The 19720-nt window shown below is 42.3% G+C and overlaps 1 long non-coding RNA gene across 1 annotated transcript in view; it reads left to right on the top strand.

Annotated features, from left to right (window-relative positions):
• The window catches only part of LOC148981528 (uncharacterized), a 64083-nt gene extending 52485 nt beyond the window's left edge, over positions 1-11598 (top strand). Inside the window, exon 3 of the long non-coding RNA XR_016168156.1 lies at positions 10669-11598. This is a non-coding gene — a long non-coding RNA (uncharacterized LOC148981528). The remainder of the gene's footprint in view (positions 1-10668) is intronic.
• Positions 11599-19720: the final 8122 nt, after the last annotated feature.

The following is a 19720-nucleotide window of genomic DNA, read 5'->3' as shown; positions in this document are numbered from 1 at the left end:
CACTACACACTCTGAGGGTGAGCTGAAACACACTACACACTCCGAGGGTGAGCTGAAACACACACTACGCACTCTGAGGGTGAGCTGAAACACACACTACACACTCTGAGGGTGAGCTGAAACACACACTACACACTCTGAGGGTGAGCTGAAACACACACTACACACTCTGAGGGTGAGCTGAAACACACTCTACACACTCTGAGGGTGAGCTGAAACACACTCTACACACTCCGAGGGTGAGCTGAAACACACACTACACACTCTGAGGGTGAGCTGAAACACACACTACGCACTCTGAGGGTGAGCTGAAACACACACTACACACTCCGAGGGTGAGCTGAAACACACACTACACACTCTGAGGGTGAGCTGAAACACACACTACGCACTCTGAGGGTGAGCTGAAACACACACTACACACTCCGAGGGTGAGCTGAAACACACACTACGCACTCCGAGGGTGAGCTGAAACACACACTACACACTCCGAGGGTGAGCTGAAACACACACTACACACTCCGAGGGTGAGCTGAAACACACACTACTCACGCCGAGGGTGAGCTGAAACACACACTACACACTCTGAGGGTGAGCTGAAACACACACTACGCACTCTGAGGGTGAGCTGAAACACACACTACACACTCTGAGGGTGAGCTGAAACACACACTACGCACTCCGAGGGTGAGCTGAAACACACACTACACACTCCGAGGGTGAGCTGAAACACACACTACGCACTCTGAGGGTGAGCTGAAACACACTACACACTCTGAGGGTGAGCTGAAACACACACTACACACTCTGAGGGTGAGCTGAAACACACACTACACACTCCGAGGGTGAGCTGAAACACACTACACACTCCGAGGGTGAGCTGAAACACACACTACGCACTCTGAGGGTGAGCTGAAACACACACTACACACTCTGAGGGTGAGCTGAAACACACACTACACACTCTGAGGGTGAGCTGAAACACACTACACACTCCGAGGGTGAGCTGAAACACACACTACGCACTCTGAGGGTGAGCTGAAACACACACTACGCACTCCGAGGGTGAGCTGAAACACACACTACACACTCTGAGGGTGAGCTGAAACACACACTACACACTCTGAGGGTGAGCTGAAACACACACTACACTACGCACTCAGAGGGTGAGCTGAAACACACACTACACACTCTGAGGGTGAGCTGAAACACACACTACACACTCCGAGGGTGAGCTGAAACACACACTACACACTCTGAGGGTGAGCTGAAACACACACTACACACTCTGAGGGTGAGCTGAAACACACACTACACACTCCGAGGGTGAGCTGAAACACACTCTACACACTCCGAGGGTGAGCTGAAACACACTCTACACACTCCGAGGGTGAGCTGAGACACACTACACACTCCGAGGGTGAGCTGAAACACACTCTACACACTCCGAGGGTGAGCTGAAACACACACTACACACTCCGAGGGTGAGCTGAAACACACACTACGCACTCTGAGGGTGAGCTGAAACACACTCTACACACTCCGAGGGTGAGCTGAAACACACTCTACACACTCCGAGGGTGAGCTGAAACACACACTACGCACTCTGAGGGTGAGCTGAAACACACTCTACACACTCCGATAGTGAGCTGAAACACACTCTACACACTCCGAGGGTGAGCTGAAACACACTCTACACACTCCGAGGGTGAGCTGAAACACACACTACGCACTCTGAGGGTGAGCTGAAACACACTCTACACACTCCGAGGGTGAGCTGAAACACACACTACGCACTCTGAGGGTGAGCTGAAACACACTCTACACACTCCGAGGGTGAGCTGAAACACACACTACACACTCCGAGGGTGAGCTGAAACACACACTACACACTCTGAGGGTGAGCTGAAACACACACTACACACTCTGAGGGTGAGCTGAAACACACTCTACACACTCTGAGGGTGAGCTGAAACACACTCTACACACTCTGAGGGTGAGCTGAAACACACTCTACACACTCCGAGGGTGAGCTGAAACACACTCTACACACTCTGAGGGTGAGCTGAAACACACTCTACACACTCTGAGGGTGAGCTGAAACACACACTACGCACTCTGAGGGTGAGCTGAAACACACTCTACACACTCCGAGGGTGAGCTGAAACACACTCTACACACTCTGAGGGTGAGCTGAAACACACTCTACACACTCTGAGGGTGAGCTGAAACACACTCTACACACTCTGAGGGTGAGCTGAAACACACTCTACACACTCCGAGGGTGAGCTGAAACACACTCTACACACTCTGAGGGTGAGCTGAAACACACTCTACACACTCCGAGGGTGAGCTGAAACACACTCTACACACTCTGAGGGTGAGCTGAAACACACTCTACACACTCTGAGGGTGAGCTGAAACACACTCTACACACTCTGAGGGTGAGCTGAAACACACTCTACACACTCCGAGGGTGAGCTGAAACACACTCTACACACTCTGAGGGTGAGCTGAAACACACACTACACACTCTGAGGGTGAGCTGAAACACACACTACACACTCTGAGGGTGAGCTGAAACACACACTACACACTCTGAGGGTGAGCTGAAACACACACTACACACTCCGAGGGTGAGCTGAAACACACTCTACACACTCTGAGGGTGAGCTGAAACACACACTACACACTCTGAGGGTGAGCTGAAACACACACTACACACTCCGAGGGTGAGCTGAAACACACACTACACACTCTGAGGGTGAGCTGAAACACACACTACACACTCTGAGGGTGAGCTGAAACACACACTACACACTCCGAGGGTGAGCTGAAACACACTCTACACACTCCGAGGGTGAGCTGAAACACACTCTACACACTCCGAGGGTGAGCTGAGACACACTACACACTCCGAGGGTGAGCTGAAACACACTCTACACACTCCGAGGGTGAGCTGAAACACACACTACACACTCCGAGGGTGAGCTGAAACACACACTACACACTCCGAGGGTGAGCTGAAACACACACTACGCACTCTGAGGGTGAGCTGAAACACACTCTACACACTCCGAGGGTGAGCTGAAACACACACTACACACTCCGAGGGTGAGCTGAAACACACTCTACACACTCCGAGGGTGAGCTGAAACACACTCTACACACTCCGAGGGTGAGCTGAAACACACACTACGCACTCTGAGGGTGAGCTGAAACACACTCTACACACTCCGAGGGTGAGCTGAAACACACACTACACACTCCGAGGGTGAGCTGAAACACACACTACACACTCTGAGGGTGAGCTGAAACACACACTACGCACTCTGAGGGTGAGCTGAAACACACTCTACACACTCTGAGGGTGAGCTGAAACACACTCTACGCACTCTGAGGGTGAGCTGAAACACACTCTACACACTCTGAGGGTGAGCTGAAACACACTCTACACACTCCGAGGGTGAGCTGAAACACACTCTACACACTCTGAGGGTGAGCTGAAACACACACTACGCACTCTGAGGGTGAGCTGAAACACACTCTACACACTCCGATAGTGAGCTGAAACACACTCTACACACTCCGAGGGTGAGCTGAAACACACTCTACACACTCCGATAGTGAGCTGAAACACACTCTACACACTCCGAGGGTGAGCTGATTTCTTTTAATCTTTGCCTTTTACTTTCCATCATACATTTTACAAATATAACATCAATCACTAGACACATCAGATTTTTTTGTAAGGCATTTATTTAGTTACAGTGCTCATGTTTGTTTCTTTTCATTTATTTCATTAACACTTTATTTTACAGTGTCATTATTACATATGCTACTTGTACTAACCATAGTAATAATAACAGTAAATTATGCATAATTACATGCAACTAACCCTCATCAAATCCTAATCTACCCTAACGCTATAGTAAGTACATGTTGTTAATTCATATTATTCACTAATAAATATAATTATACTGTAAGTATGGCACTGTAAAATAAAGTGTTACCAAAATGTGAAACAATTATTAATTACTTCAGTGAGTTAATTAATACATCTGTAGCTAACTGTGATTGTGTCTAGCCTATGTACATTTCTGAAATCCATAACTTAGTCTCCTCTGATAACGGATCACTGTTTATTGTAATGTGGACTCATGCATTTTCTGTAAAGCTGCTTTGAAAAGCGCTATAGGCTATAAATAAATAGCCTGAATTGAATTGAAATTCACCAATTATGAATTTCAATTTCAGCTATAAAGCCATTATTTAGTTTTGTTCAGTGCAATCAAATCAATAATACTATTGAATATGTGTAAAGCCCATTAATGTGTACTTACAGGACTTATAATGAACAGTTGCTGTGCACAGAATAAATAGGATGCAAACAAAAATGGAAATGCATTAAAAGCATAATTAACATTGAACTAACAATCACGACATGCAAACGTATGGCCAGACTTCATCGTCCACCAAGTGAAATCCATATTAAACTGTCCTTAAGATACATACAAAACAGCAATTTGAGCAAAAAGGTTATTGGGGGGAAAAGGCAGATTTTTCCGCTTGATAGAGGATAAATAATTATTCATTAGAAAGGAGCGCCTCGTCTAATTAGTTCTGTTGTTAACGAAATAAAGCAAAAGATTTCTGACTCACAAATGCGGCCATGTGTTTCGGTGTTTCGGCCCCGGCTAATTTGAATACAGTCTTATTAGTTTAATGAGTAGAGTCCGTGATCAGGACTCATCAGCATAAATGCCAAGTCTCGATGGCCCAGGGCTTCGCTTTTTACCCTTCGACCACGAGCAGAGCCAAACATCTCCGCGCTCGCAACACATGAAGCGTGAGACGAGGACGAGAGGAACACATGGAGACTTTATTAAGATCTCCTCATCTTCTAATAGGTGATTTAACGAGCAAACCGAGAGCATGTTCCTGAGAAGAACGTTGTCCGCTCGTGTTTTCTGCTCCACGTTGCACAAAGATTGCCTATTATTTTTTAGTTGCAATGTTTAATGGGAACATAATGGAGACGGCCAAACCAAACAAAGACATCAAAATACAGCAAAGTTTCATCGTGCATCGTTTTTTTAACGCCACTCGCTCTGACAACGCGTCTCAGCTGGCAGAGAAAAGAGCAAACCTCGCAGTGTGTTAAATCACCCTAGGAAGTGAACGACCTTGTTGGCTTGGGAAGGCCGGCACTAATTAAACTCCACGGATTCATCCGCCTCTGGTCTCTTCATGCTCCTGTTAGAGTCGACACATCTCTTGCACACTACACACCAGGATTATTACCCATCAGCAACGTATTTCAGAGTTTAACAACGACTTCTAGTTCAGTGAAATGTCATCGCAGCCGGTTTGCGTTTTCAAATGGCGTTTTCACATTTATATTGAGCAGCTTTACAGAAAATGCAAAAAAACCCAGTTGGCCTACATATCACGTGTTTGTGAGTGAGTCGGCCTATTCATTCAAGCAGATATAATGACATTTGAAAGGTCGATGTAATGATTCGCGATAAACTCACAATACGATATTATTGCGATACTCCAAGGTTAACAAAAAATGAAAATAGCTGGACCCAATAAAAGTATTCACGATTCTGAATTATTTTAGACGAATATGCCCGATTTCTGCCTAGATATGTTTAAAATAATGTATTGCATTATTATACATTATTCAACATTCTACATGTAGTACTGACTCTGAAAACTTGAATGTTATTTTTTTGGGTGATCCACCATACATGTTGCATTTTTGTATTGCGATATATTGTGACGTGATTGTTAACGTTTCTGGATCGATCCTCTTGATCTGCATTATGAATCCGCGCTCGACGACCTTGCTGTAGTGAAGCTGAGATGATCTGCAGTGTTGTCCCTCGGGACGCTCCAGGTCTCGTCTCGCCACCAGTACTGCGGTTTTTTCTTTTCACACAGGCCGAGTGTTAAGGCCCGCGGGCCGTTCACAGATTTGACTGACTGTGGTCTTAATGCTGCACGCTTGTTTTCAGCACTTGTCCCTCCAGATTTGCCACCCCGGCTGCACAATTTTCCTCAGATTGTAATTATTCATCAGCTCGTTATGCCTGTGCCGACGCTCGCTTTAATTAGAGCGGATTAGAGGCTGGCCCGGAGTGAGGAGACCAGCGAAGAACCAGCGACTGCCAAATCCAGACGACACATGCGTGTGTGTGTGTGTTTAATCCCACACTTCTTGGCTGCTGGATGTGTGTGTGACGTGGGACCTTTGACAGTGCAGCTCATTTTAAAAGTGATTATCCTGAGGGTGTGTGTTACAGTGATTTTACCACAGTTCACGGGTATCGTTGGGATGCGCTCTCGTTTCCCTTCCCCGTTGTGACGTATATTTGATTGAGTCGATTGGATGGTTTGCTGTAGAGAGCAACAACAGGAAGTGAAAACTCATCGGGCCCTATTTTAAGCTCACGGACTAGTGCACTTACGGCGTCTCAATCCGCTTTTGCTCGTTTAACGACGGGGAAATGGTCGGCCGGGGCATGGTCTAATAGTGTCGTCTGGATTCTCTTAATGAGTATGGGTGTGTTTCGGGCGTAACGTGCAATAAACCAATCCGAGTCTCGTCTCCCGTTCCCTTTGAATGCCAGTTGCTCTCGCGTCATGACGGATTCGCTGTTTACATGAATCTGCAAGCGGAAAAACTCAACGTGTCTCCAGCGAGGAAACGGGTCTGCTCTTGCTCACGGTTAAAGCTGTGTGTAATGATAAAGTGTGTGTAAAGTAGTGTTTTACATTGTAATCCTTTTATTTTGAATAACTGGCATGTGTGTGTGCTGCTGCGCGTCCCTGTGTGTGTAATAAGCAAAGCGGTGTGGACCTGCCTATAGGCACACATTACGAACACACTCAGCAGAATTCCTGGTGAAAAGCCGCATTACCCATGATGCTTAAAACATTCCACCAATCAGAGAGTGCCAAAAGGTCACTTTAGCTCCGCCCACTACAAGCTCCACGAATTATGTAATCGAGTCAATCTCCCTACACTCTGAAAATACTTAAATATTTGAATATATATGCATATTGTGCAATAACCTTAACCCTCTGATGGTCTTCGTTTGGGAATCACGCGCGTGGTCTATGCGACCCTAGACAATAACATTTAATTTTGTAACATCGTTATTTTTTTTTTTTTTACAAATGTAATTTTACTTGGTTTATTAATGTTTTTACTCAACATTTGTGCAGTTTTTGGCGGATTTATGATATCTTTTAAATTTATATAAATAAATAAATATTTATTTATTTAAATGGCTTTTAAAAAAAAAACAGCATTTTATTTAAAATTCAATCTATAAAAGACCAATATTTCAAATTTTTCATTCATGTGGATAACATGGATCATTTTACATGGTTTAATGTAAGATTTCTGTCCTTTTTTTTTTGGAAAATGCAGTTAAAAAAAAAAACACCATATGATCATAGAGCTCCACTATATGCTATTTGCTATTTTACTAACCGGTATCTTTTCACTAGTCGGATTCTGAGGGATTCATAAATACATAAATATAAATTCATAAATTCCTAAATATTATAAAATCACAATTATAACAAAAATAAAATACTTTTAGTCAAAGTTTAGCATTTTTTGTACTGGAAAAAAACTAGTTTTTCAATAATATTACATTATGATTACAATCAAACCTAACGTTACAAAGACAAATGTTGGAGTCTAAAGATTTGAGTGTGTGTGTGTGTGTGTGTGTGTGTACGTAAATTTTGTGTTACAAATTTATTTTTGTGGTGGTTCCGCATGTTGGATGATTTTATTTTACAAATGATAGAACAATTTTTATAGTTTCAAAAATGTATTCCTCTATGTGTGTGTGTGTGTGTGTGTGTGTGTGTGTGTGTGTGTGTGTGTGAGCATGATTTTTTTTGCATTGTTGGAAGTGTGACACTTTATTTCTGTCATTTCTGTCTTGTTTCTGATTTTGAGAGGGGTCCAGTGGATCCCGAAGACCACGAGAGTGACTATTTTAATCACGCCAACATAAAAACAGATATCATTCCAATTTCATTTTTTTTTTGTAGATATAGACAGTGTTGAGAGCCGTAGAAAGTTTCATACCATTTGGACCAGGAGAACATTTTTATTTTTTATTTTTTGCAAAAGTCATTTGGGACGCGGATCATCAGAGGGTTAAAATTGAAACGATTAATCGCGAGCAAACGCATCCAAAATAAAAGTTTGTGTTTACATAAAATATGTGTGTTTACTGTCTATAAATATGTTGTATATATAAATACACACATATGCATGTCTATTCAAGGGAATGTGTTATTTATATATACAATATTTATATAATATAAATGATGAATAAATATATGTACGATATATACATGAAAAAAATGTCTTAAATATATAGATGCATTTGTGTGTATTTATATATACAAAATATTTATACACAGTGCACACACACACACACACACTAATGCTAATTAAAGTCTTCAGTGTGAGTGCAGAAATGTGTAATCCTGACATTTATCCAGGGGAGATTCAGACGAGGAGATCGCAGCGCTGGCCAGAGTCGAGTCCAGCCCGAGGCGCGCGCGCGTGCGTGTGTGTGTGTGTGTGTGTGTGTGTAAAAGCACATCAGCTCACAAAGGTCATCTCTGGGAAAAGGCTAACGTGTCTTTGCTTTTGTTCCCGTTCTCCTGAACATATGTTTGGCCGAGCCGCATCTCTAACAGATCTGGCTGAAACCTAAACCAGCTTCTGACAGCGGCGTCACACACACTCCACCACTGAGAATCTGTGCAAGTGTGTGAGACTTTGAATCAGAATAGGACGTTAGAACACACTGGAAAAAATGAGTATTTTTGTCTTGTTTCCAGTCCAAATAACAAACAATTCTTAAATCAAGATGCATTTACTAGATGAGTGAAGTCAAACGCCATACGATATTATGTCTTGTTTTCGGAGGAATGAATCAAAATTAAGTGAGTTGATGATTAAAAAAAAAAAAACATTATCTGCCAATTACAAAACATAATCTTAATTCAAACAGAAACCAGATTCTTTGTTTTACAGATAATTTCGCTTCTTTTAAGCAATAATCACTTAATTTTCATTCATATGTCATTTCTACTATTAGTAAACGCATCTTGATTTAAAAATCCTTTGATATTTGGACTGGAAACAAGACCAAAATACTGAACAGGAAAAGCATTTTTGCAGTGCAGGCGTCCGGTCTCCTTCAGGCCATCAGCCAATCAGACGCGAGCGTGAGGATGATGCGGACTGACCGAGAGAAAGTGCTGAGGACGAACTCTCTCTCGAACTGCTGATGAGACTCTTTCACTTTCCATCCCGATTCAAGGCTCAAAAACACGCGTGTGAACCAGCGCTTACGACTCTAGACCCATTCAATCACTGAGTAAAAACCCTCATCAGGTTCAACCCAGCGAGCAAAGTGTGTGTTTAAAGACGCCCAATAGCCGTCCAAACACAGTCTGAGGTCAAACAAGGGAAAGACGTCTAAACCAGGCCAAGAACACACCAGTCGTCAGTCAGACACAGAAATGAAATGAGTGAATGAAACCAAACTCCTTGTAATCTATAGTCGACGGAGACGTGGAAATAACTGATAGTTGAAGCAGAGCTTCCGTCTCCAGAGCGCTGATGTGTTCTGCTGGTACTTTAGCCATCAGGCTTGTGGTCTGAGCTGTTGTGAGAGCTGTCGTCTTTCTGAGGAGCTCGTAGGGAGTGTGACGGACCCTCATTAGTGCTCACTGACGAGCTGTCAGCCTGCAGCGGCCTGACCCACACACACACACACACACACACACACACTGACCTACATCTGCATGCGCAGGTTAAAGATGGCCGTCACCCACATTACACGAGGAGCGACCATGCTAGCTGTGATTTAGCTCTTGAATCACATTCTCCAAAATTCCTCTGTTTATTCTCCATGGGAACAAATAACAGAATACCGCTTTAAATGGAGATGAAGGGGAAATAATGCAGAGACCAACAAGTTATAAACAGAGCGTTAGTATAGTTATCAGGTCTTTAATTATGTCTTCATTCATGGAACGTTTTAATTCTGAAACGCTTTAGTTGTTCGTCTAATCTTACAAAAGTTCCCATAATGTGTGAAGAGTGACGTCCCTTAAAGTCCCGCTGTCGTCAACCATTTTGTCCCTTAAAACTCATCTTTGATCACCAAAATGACATATTTCAAAGTTTTTTCCTTGAAAAATAATGTCTTCATGCCTTCAAATATCTTGAATGTAACTCGACACCCTCGCCTCATTTAGTATGCACTGTTCTATGAATATGCAAATGAGCCCCGCCTCCACTCACTCACTGGTTGACGATCACACGTTGATCTGATTGGTTACAAGGTGGTTTGTGACGCCAGAAAGCGTGTTTTTGCGACTGTCTTTGGTTCACTGCAGTTTTAATGAGGAAATACTCAGCAATGCTGTCCACTTATCAACTTATCAGCGTATTAAAAACTCCACATAGACAACATTAAAGACGGGATTTTCACCACAGGGGGACTTACGTAATGGGAACGTCAGCGAAACATTAAGGGCGTATTTCTGCTGGCTGGGAAACTGTGAAATTGTTCATGATTGTTTTTCTTAATTGAGTTTCTTTGGTTTCAGGCCTCGAATGTTTCCAAACGCGGGGTAAACGAGAGTGCAGCGGTGCTGGCGATGAATAAAAGATGGCGAGTGAGAAGGAGGAGCAGTGATTAGCCGATGGAGTCGCGGTAAAGTGTGTCTCAGAGGAGGAGATGTACAAGCGGATCCTGACAGACACGACATCCATCAGAGCGAGTCGCCGAGGCTCCCGAGAGGCCGGAGAACACGTTCACCAGAGCCAGGAGTGCTGGAAATGGATGCAGTGTTTGAGTTTGTATGAACTGCATGACTGTATCCCAGCTAACACAGATATGGGTTACACTTCATTTCGCTGGTCCACTTAAGGCATTCTTCTGTCTATAATGTTAACTATCAGCCATCAGTGTATTAGTCGACTGTCAGCTTAATATCTGAGAACACTTTATCTTTATCCACTTTATCTACTAATGCTCTACTAATGCTTTACTAACAGTCTACTAATACTCTGCCAATACTGTACTGATACTCCACTAATACTCTAATATTACTCCACTAATGCTCTACTAACAGTCTACTAATACTCTACTAATAATCTAATGAGAGTTACTTGACATTTAGGTGCAAAGTTACTTATAGTTAGTCGAATGTATAAAGTGAACCATCAAAATAGTGTAACCAAAATGTTCTAAAAACGTTTTGCAAAAATGTTTTCATTAGGTTATGAAAACTTTATTTCTGAATGGTTTTTAAATGTCCAAAACATCATTTAAAAATGTTCTATCAAAATTTAAAACAACAATTTTTTTTAGACTTTTCATTTTTATATTTACATTTATTCATTTAGCAGACCTTTTAACCAAAGCGACTTACAAATGAGAACAGTTACCCATTGATATTACTGTAATAATAACAAAATCCATTGATAGTAATACGGTAATATGGTGATCCAGTGATCCAGTAATACAGTGATTTGGTGATCCGGTGATCCAGTGATACAGTAATACAGTGATCTGGTGATATGGTGATCCAGTGATCCGGTGATCCAGTGATCCAGTAACACAGTGATTTGGTGATCCGGTGATCCAGTGATACAGTAATACAGTGATTTGGTGATCCGATGATCCAGTGATACAGTAATACAGTGATCCAGTTATCCGGTGATCCAGTGATACAGTAATACAGTGATCTGGTGATCTGGTGATATGGTGATCCAGTGATCCGGTGATCCAGTGATCCAGTAACACAGTGATTTGGTGATCCGGTGATCCAGTGATCCAGTAACACAGTGATTTGGTGATCCGGTGATCCAGTGATCCAGTAACACAGTGATTTGGTGATCCGATGATCCAGTGATACAGTAATACAGTGATCCAGTTATCCGGTGATCCAGTGATACAGTAATACAGTAGTTTGGTGATCCGATGATCCAGTGATACAGTAATACAGTGATCCAGTGATCCGGTGATCCAGTGATACAGTAATACAGTAGTTTGGTGATCCGATGATCCAGTGATACAGTAATAGATTGATCCAGTGATCCGGTGATCCAGTGATACAGTAATACAGTGATTTGGTGATCCGATGATCCAGTGATACAGTAATACAGTGATCCAGTTATCCGGTGATCCAGTGATCAAGTGATACGGTGATCCAGTAATACAGTGATCTAGTGATCCGGTGATATGGTGATTCGGTGATCTAGTGATCCAGTGATACGGTAATACGGTGATCCAGTGATCTTGTGATCCGCTGATCCAGTGATCCAATGATCCAGTAATACAGTAATACAGTGATCCGGTGATCCGCGGTGAGAGGGTGTCAGGACGGAGCGTTTCACACATGTTGGCTTGTGTTAAACTTTCTGAAAGCTGTTTAATTACAGGCGTGTGTGTGAGGTGATGTGACAGCCATGCTTCTGTCGTGTCCTCATCCCTCATCCCTCAGTGGACACTGAGACACTGAGACACACACACACACACACACACACGTCGAGGGAGATTGACAGAAGACATGCGAGCTGCTGGTTGGTCATTGACAGGCCGATGCCCGAGTCTTTTAGCACATGGAGCTGCCAGATGTGTGTCGCTCCGCATCCCAGACCCGCAGCGCTGACATCTGAAGTGCTGAGGACTGGAATAAAACTAACTTTTCATACATGCTGGTGCTGAGATGTTCTGCATATTCACACATCTGTGGTTTGTGTTAGTTATGAGGATAGAGTTACAAGGCAAGCTTAAAACTAAAACATTAATTAAAATAGAAATTCAAAACGGACTGAATTCAGTCACTTAAAGGGGGACATATCATGAAAATCTGACTTTCTCTGTGTGTAAGTGCTATAATCGGGTCTCGCTGCTTCAACCAACCCAGAAAACATGAAAGTGAAACCCAGTAACTCTGTTCTGGTGAGTCTTTCTCTGAGAGCATGACAATCAATAAACAGATCAGATTTCGCTACGACATATGAAGAGAATCTTAATATAATATTACTTATCTGCACGTTTGTAATAATCCCAGCCCTTAATATGCATGTTTTTAATATTACCTTAATCTGCACATTTATAATATTATCGGCCCTTAATCTGCACGTTTATAATATTATCAGCCCTTAATCTGCACGTTTATAATATTATCGGCCCTTAATCTGCACGTTTATAATATTACCGGCCCTTAATCTGCACGTTTATAATATTATCAGCCCTTAATCTGCACGTTTATAATATTATCGGCCCTTAATCTGCACGTTTATAATATTATCAGCCCTTAATCTGCACGTTTATAATATTATCGGCCCTTAATCTGCACGTCTGTAATTTTACCGGCCCTTAATCTGCACGTTTATAATATTATCGGCCCTTAATCTGCACGTCTGTAATTTTACCGGCCCTTAATCTGCACGTTTATAATATTATCGGCCCTTAATCTGCACGTTTATAATATTATCGGCCCTTAATCTGCACGTTTATAATATTACCGGCCCTTAATCTGCACGTTTATAATATTATCGGCCCTTAATCTGCACGTTTATAATATTATCGGCCCTTAATCTGCACGTTTATAATATTATCGGCCCTTAATCTGCACGTTTATAATATTAGCGGCCCTTAATCTGCACGTTTATAATATTATCAGCCCTTAATCTGCACGTTTATAATATTATCAGCCCTTAATCTGCACGTTTATAATATTATCGGCCCTTAATCTGCACGTTTATAATGTTAACGGCCCTTAATCTGCACGTTTATAATATTATCGGCCCTTAATCTGCACGTTTATAATATTATCGGCCCTTAATCTGCACGTTTATAATATTATCGGCCCTTAATCTGCACGTTTATAATATTATCAGCCCTTAATCTGCACGTTTATAATATTATCGGCCCTTAATCTGCACGTTTATAATATTATCGGCCCTTAATCTGCACGTTTATAATATTATCGGCCCTTAATCTGCACGTTTATAATATTATCAGCCCTTAATCTGCACGTTTATAATATTAGCGGCCCTTAATCTGCACGTTTATAATATTATCGGCCCTTAATCTGCACGTTTATAATATTAGCGGCCCTTAATCTGCACGTCTGTAATTTTACCGGCCCTTAATCTGCACGTTTATAATATTATCGGCCCTTAATCTGCACGTTTATAATATTATCGGCCCTTAATCTGCACGTTTATAATATTATCGGCCCTTAATCTGCACGTTTATAATATTATCGGCCCTTAATCTGCACGTTTATAATATTAGCGGCCCTTAATCTGCACGTTTATAATATGTTTATAATATTATCAGCCCTTAATCTGCCCGTTTAATAAACCTATGAAAAAATTGCTTACTTTATTCATTTGCACTAAATCGCAGTAATAAATCACTCAGATGTCCAACAAATCCACATTTGCTCTGTTGCTGCTCACACATGATCCTGTGCTTCACAGATCGAATATTTCAGCGGGGAAAAGGCCAGTTTGTGGGTTCATCTCTTCAAACTTCAGAGCAACAGTGAGAGTTAGCATGAGAGTTTGCGTGAGATTTAGCATAAGAGTTTGCGTGAGATTTAGCATGAGAGTTAGCGTGAGAGTTAGCATGAGAGTTAGCACGAGAGTAGCATGAGAGTTAGCATGAGAGTTAGCATGAGAGTTCGCGTGAGAGTTAGCGTGAGATTTAGCGTGAGATTTAGCGTGAGAGTTCGCGTGAGAGTTCGCGTGAGAGTTAGCGTGAGATTTAGCGTGAGATTTAGCGTGAGATTTAGCGTGAGAGTTCGCGTGAGAGTTAGCGTGAGATTTAGCGTGAGATTTAGCGTGAGATTTAGCGTGAGATTTAGCGTGAGAGTTCGCGTGAGAGTTAGCGTGAGATTTAGCGTGAGATTTAGCGTGAGAGTTTTTTTACTTGATGACATCGTTTCAGGCCGAGGTCCCCAATTCACCTCTCGCTTATGGTCAGCATTCTTCCACTAATGAACTTAAAACAAACAACACTAATGTCAGTCTCACATAGGGATGGGTATCGTTAAGGTTTTATCGGTATTACTACTCTTACCAATACCGCTTATCGATCCGATACTTTAACGGTATTCTTATCGGTTCTTTTTGGTGTTTTTTTTTTTTTAAGGATTAAGAACACAATTAAACTCTATATTTTGACATGTAAAATAGAAAAATCAAAACGAAGAAAAATATATTTTTGTTATGCAGCAATGTGCAGGCTTTTTTGTTTTATGTACGAAAAGGACACATAAGAAAAAAAAGTACAAACACAAGAATAAAATCAATCAAAGATACAAATTATATACAAAGTGCTTTAATTTCAGGAAGGTGTACTAACATATCTTTTCAGGTAATTGTTTCTGTCTGAAAAGAAACCTAATTTAGTAATCAAATATAAAATAGCACTGTATAGTTTATCATAGATAGATTAATGCTTATTAAATCTAAAGTTACTCATTCAAAAGCTGTGAGTGATGTTTTCTGCCTTTTGTTGTTTGATTTGCATTAATGGCTGAATCGTTAGCAGGTTTAGGCTATTAGACTGCTGCCCCTTTAAGACCGAGAGCAAATCTAATCGGTAACCGGTAACTGAAGCACCATCAATTTCTCCCTATTATTTACGTCCATTTAAGACATAATTGTGTTTAAGTGAATAAACTGTGTTTAAGCGAATCTCAGAGCTGGTCATTTTGACATTTGTATGTATATTTGATAGTTAAGGAGGACACACGAAGCCCAAAGGATAGGCTACTTTTCTTGTCTCGTTGCAGTCCGTTTTGGAGCACGCACCGCCTTGTGAACAGGCTCTTGTGCAGGCTTTTGTGTTTTTAATAGCCATTTTTTTGATCTTGCAACAGTAGAAGACAGCATTTTGCAACAATCGCCGATCGTGCTGATTCTGACGGTACGTTTGGGTTTTAGGAAGAACTGACAGCGCTCCGCAGTACTGTGAAGTAAAGGAAGTTAAGCTGGACAGATCATGCGTCTTGTTTTTAACGGTTTTATCTCAAATATCTTTTTTTATAATCTTTGGAAGCCGAAATACAAAATATATTAGAATAATATCCCACATCTAAAGTGTAACCACGTTGAATGTTTAGTTCTGTCCTCATTGTCACTCATTAAGCAAGGGCTGTCGTGTTGCGCGTGCTGTGGCTTTGCGTGAGAGATCGCTCTCTCTCTCTCTCTCTCTCTGCTGAACTGTGAATTTCAAATTTGCATCACAGACAAATGGTTTAATTAAAATATAATTTATATATAGAAAAGGCTGGCGATATAAACATGTTCAAGATAACGTCTTTATAGGAATGATAAATAATTTCTCCAGTACCGACAGCAGAACCGATAACGTCCGAGCTTATCGATACAGCGGTCTTTCAAAATTCAGCACCGGGGCCCGTTTAATACCGGGTTTCGGTACCCATCCCTAGTCTCACATCTCGTTATCACCCACAATCTAACGGTGAAACAGAACGCCTCAATCAAGAACTCACACGATTTCTAAGATCCTACCGTAAGTCGCGACCTACGATGGGCCGAGTATGCACAGAACTCCCTCCGTAAAACTGACTCCCTTTCAATGTGTCCTCGGCTTCCAGCCCCCTTTATTCCCATGGTCAGGAGAGCCCACTGAATTCCCGCAATCAATGATTGGCTGCAAAGAAGCCAAGTTACCTGTAACGAAGCCCATGTCCAACTATAACAAGCTATTAGAAGACAAAATGAACAAGCTGATCGCCGGCTCGTCCCAATCCTACATACCTTCCCGGTCAATGGGTCTTCAAGAGACCTTCGCCTTCGGTTGCCGTGCAGAAAACTCAGTCCCAGGGATGTGGGTCTTTTCAAAAGAGTTAGGCAAATTACTCCTGTTTCGTCTTGATTGGCTTTACCCTCTAGTTACCGTATCTAGCCCACTTTTCCTTGCTCAAGCCAGCTGGTGGTCCGAGACGGGAGGAGGAAGAGGAAGTCAGTGACCAGGGACCCGCTCCCATAATCATAGACGGCGAGGAGGTTTATCAGGTGCAGGAACTCCTGGATCCCAAACGCCGGGGAGGGGTTGCCCAGTTGCCCAGTACCTTGTGGACTGGGAGGGGTATAGCCCTGAGGAAAGGTCCTGGATCAATCCCATCTCTTACTGCAGAGTTTCATAGGACCCATCCAGGAAACCCAGCCCGTCGAGTTCGAGGAAGACCCCGGCGACGACCACCGCCTCGCGTCAGGAGCCGCTCACAGGGACCTCACTGCCTCCCACTCGCCACCAGAGGGCTCCATCACCCGTATATCAACATTACACATTTTCACTCCATCTCCCATAACCCCATGCCTGATAGTGGTTATCTGCACACCTGCCACTCATCACCCGGACTATTAACACAGGCCTTCACCCCTGCTTCATTGCAAAGCTTTGTTTCACCCTGGTTGTCATTTCTGAGCATTTTCCCTGTTTTTCCCTGATCCTGGACTCGTTTCGACTCTCTGACCCTGCTTCGTTTGACTGGATTTATGCGTTACGATTGTGGACTCCCTGCCTGATTGTGTTACGTTTACTATTACCAATAAAGATACTGCAAATGGATCTCAATGACAGCGCCTCATCATTACACAGAGAAGATGCCGAGCTTCCAGTTCACATAAATATTGTGGTGTTGTTGCGGTCAGCGCTGGGCTTTCTGCTGTATTGTTGCTGCACTTTTGGCTGTATTTTAATACTATTGCTTTGCCAATATCACAGTCGATACTCCTGAGCAGCGGAGAGAAGCGGCACGCGTTCTGATAACGATTCCCAATTCCACTGACTGGAAACCATTGATTCATTGAGGAGGAACCGTGATACACACCAGTATGTGTGTTTACTTTCGGCCTTTTCTTCTCCAGATTTCTCGCTTTCAGGCTCAGTCACTCGCTCTCAGGGCAATGTGAACGGCACAATCCCAATATGAATTTTTCATAACATCATGCTCAATACTAAACGCAATAAGTGTTTCTTGTAAGATGACTCCCTGGCACTTACAGCGATTGAGAGTGTTTCCATTCTCAGAGTCGTGTGTGTGTGTGTGTGTGTGTGTGTGAGAGAGACACACAGAAGGTCATGTCAACAGATCTGCCCTGACCAGATTCACTCCTGAACTAGAACATCCCAAATCCCTTTAGGAAGATACGCTACACCGACGCATGAGTAATCACACACACATACACACACACACACACACACACACACTGACTTTGACTGGATTTGGCCATTTAAATGATTTACAGGATTTACTCTTTCAGTCGTGATCAGATATTCTAATCTCAAAGGCTTTGTGTGTTTGATATTACATGATCACTTTATGATAGTGTTCATCAGAAATGAAACAGAATGAGAATGAGATCAATGTTTTCTAAGAGCGTTCCAATGAATTTCTGAATGTTTTCTGAAAAAATGTCCAGTTTTTTAAATGTTTGAAAAATGTTTTTTCTTGTTTATGTGAACATTATGGAAACATTACATTGTATCATTCTTCAAACATGATGGGACGTTATATATGAATGTTCTCTGAAACAAGTAACATTTAAAAACCTCCATGTAACAAGTAACAAGTCTCCATGACCTTTTGACCTCGTTTCTCATGTGAAATGGCCTGAAGAAGCGGGAGAATCTGTGTTTCAGCTGTAAAGCTGTTTGGTCTCAATATCACGCTCGACTGGCGTGTGTTTTCCTGCGCCGGCACCAGAGTGCTCAGAAAACAGTAAAGTGTCAGGCCGTAATCCGGTTATCCCGGCGTGATGGATTAAAGCACAGTCGGGGAGACGCTTCTCCAACATTAGGGTGTCTGAGATGTCAGATCATTAATAGCTCTCCTTCAGACACTGCATTAGCTTTATTAGCAGATCCCACTCGCAGCACTTCAGCTCTTTCAGCTCCACACCGGGTGTGTCTGCTATATAACGCCGTAACTCGCGGCTTCATGTCCGAGTGCGATGCATCGTTGAGGAAATCAGCGAGCTAATCACGACTGTGTACCGAAACCGTACTGTCGCAAATCGGTCGTTCATCAGTCCCTCCAGGATTTCACGATTTTTTTTTGTGATTTTTGCGATCAAAATGACTGATTTTGTGGTGGTAATTTCCAAAAATTTGTGAAAAAATTTGCGATTTATATATAACATTTACCATAATAGTATTCAGTCCTTCCAGAAAAACGCGGAGTTTTTTTTGTGATTGTTGCGGGCAAAAATTGATTGATTAGCCTACTCGGCCCGTTTTCTTTAAAAATGCGATGGAATATGCAGGATATTTATGCAATTTTATGCGATGAAATTGCAGGAATTTGCAAAAATTGAGAGAACTTGCAAAAATTGTGGTTTGATGAAAAAGATTTCTCTTTTTCAGTGATTCCCCCAACATCGTGTTCTCACTAGGCTAATGTAAGAGTCATTTCTTATTACTTCTTTTGATAAGCAAGCATACTACATCATAGAAAGTGCTGGGAATATTTGTTTTATTTCAGACTATAACGAGTGTAAATAAGGTGTGGCCCCTTTAAGAGCGCTCTGCAGTGTTATATGTGCGCCTCGAACACCCCATGTGTGCGGGTAATTTCTGATTGATAATACTTCTTTTATCTT

This window comes from Pimephales promelas, chromosome 4 (genome assembly GCF_988280905.1).
Source record: "Pimephales promelas chromosome 4, fPimPro1.hap1.1, whole genome shotgun sequence".
Classification (NCBI taxonomy): Eukaryota; Metazoa; Chordata; class Actinopteri; order Cypriniformes; family Leuciscidae; genus Pimephales; species Pimephales promelas.
Note: the sequence above shows the minus strand (reverse complement) of the source record. Positions and strands in the feature narration are given on the sequence as shown.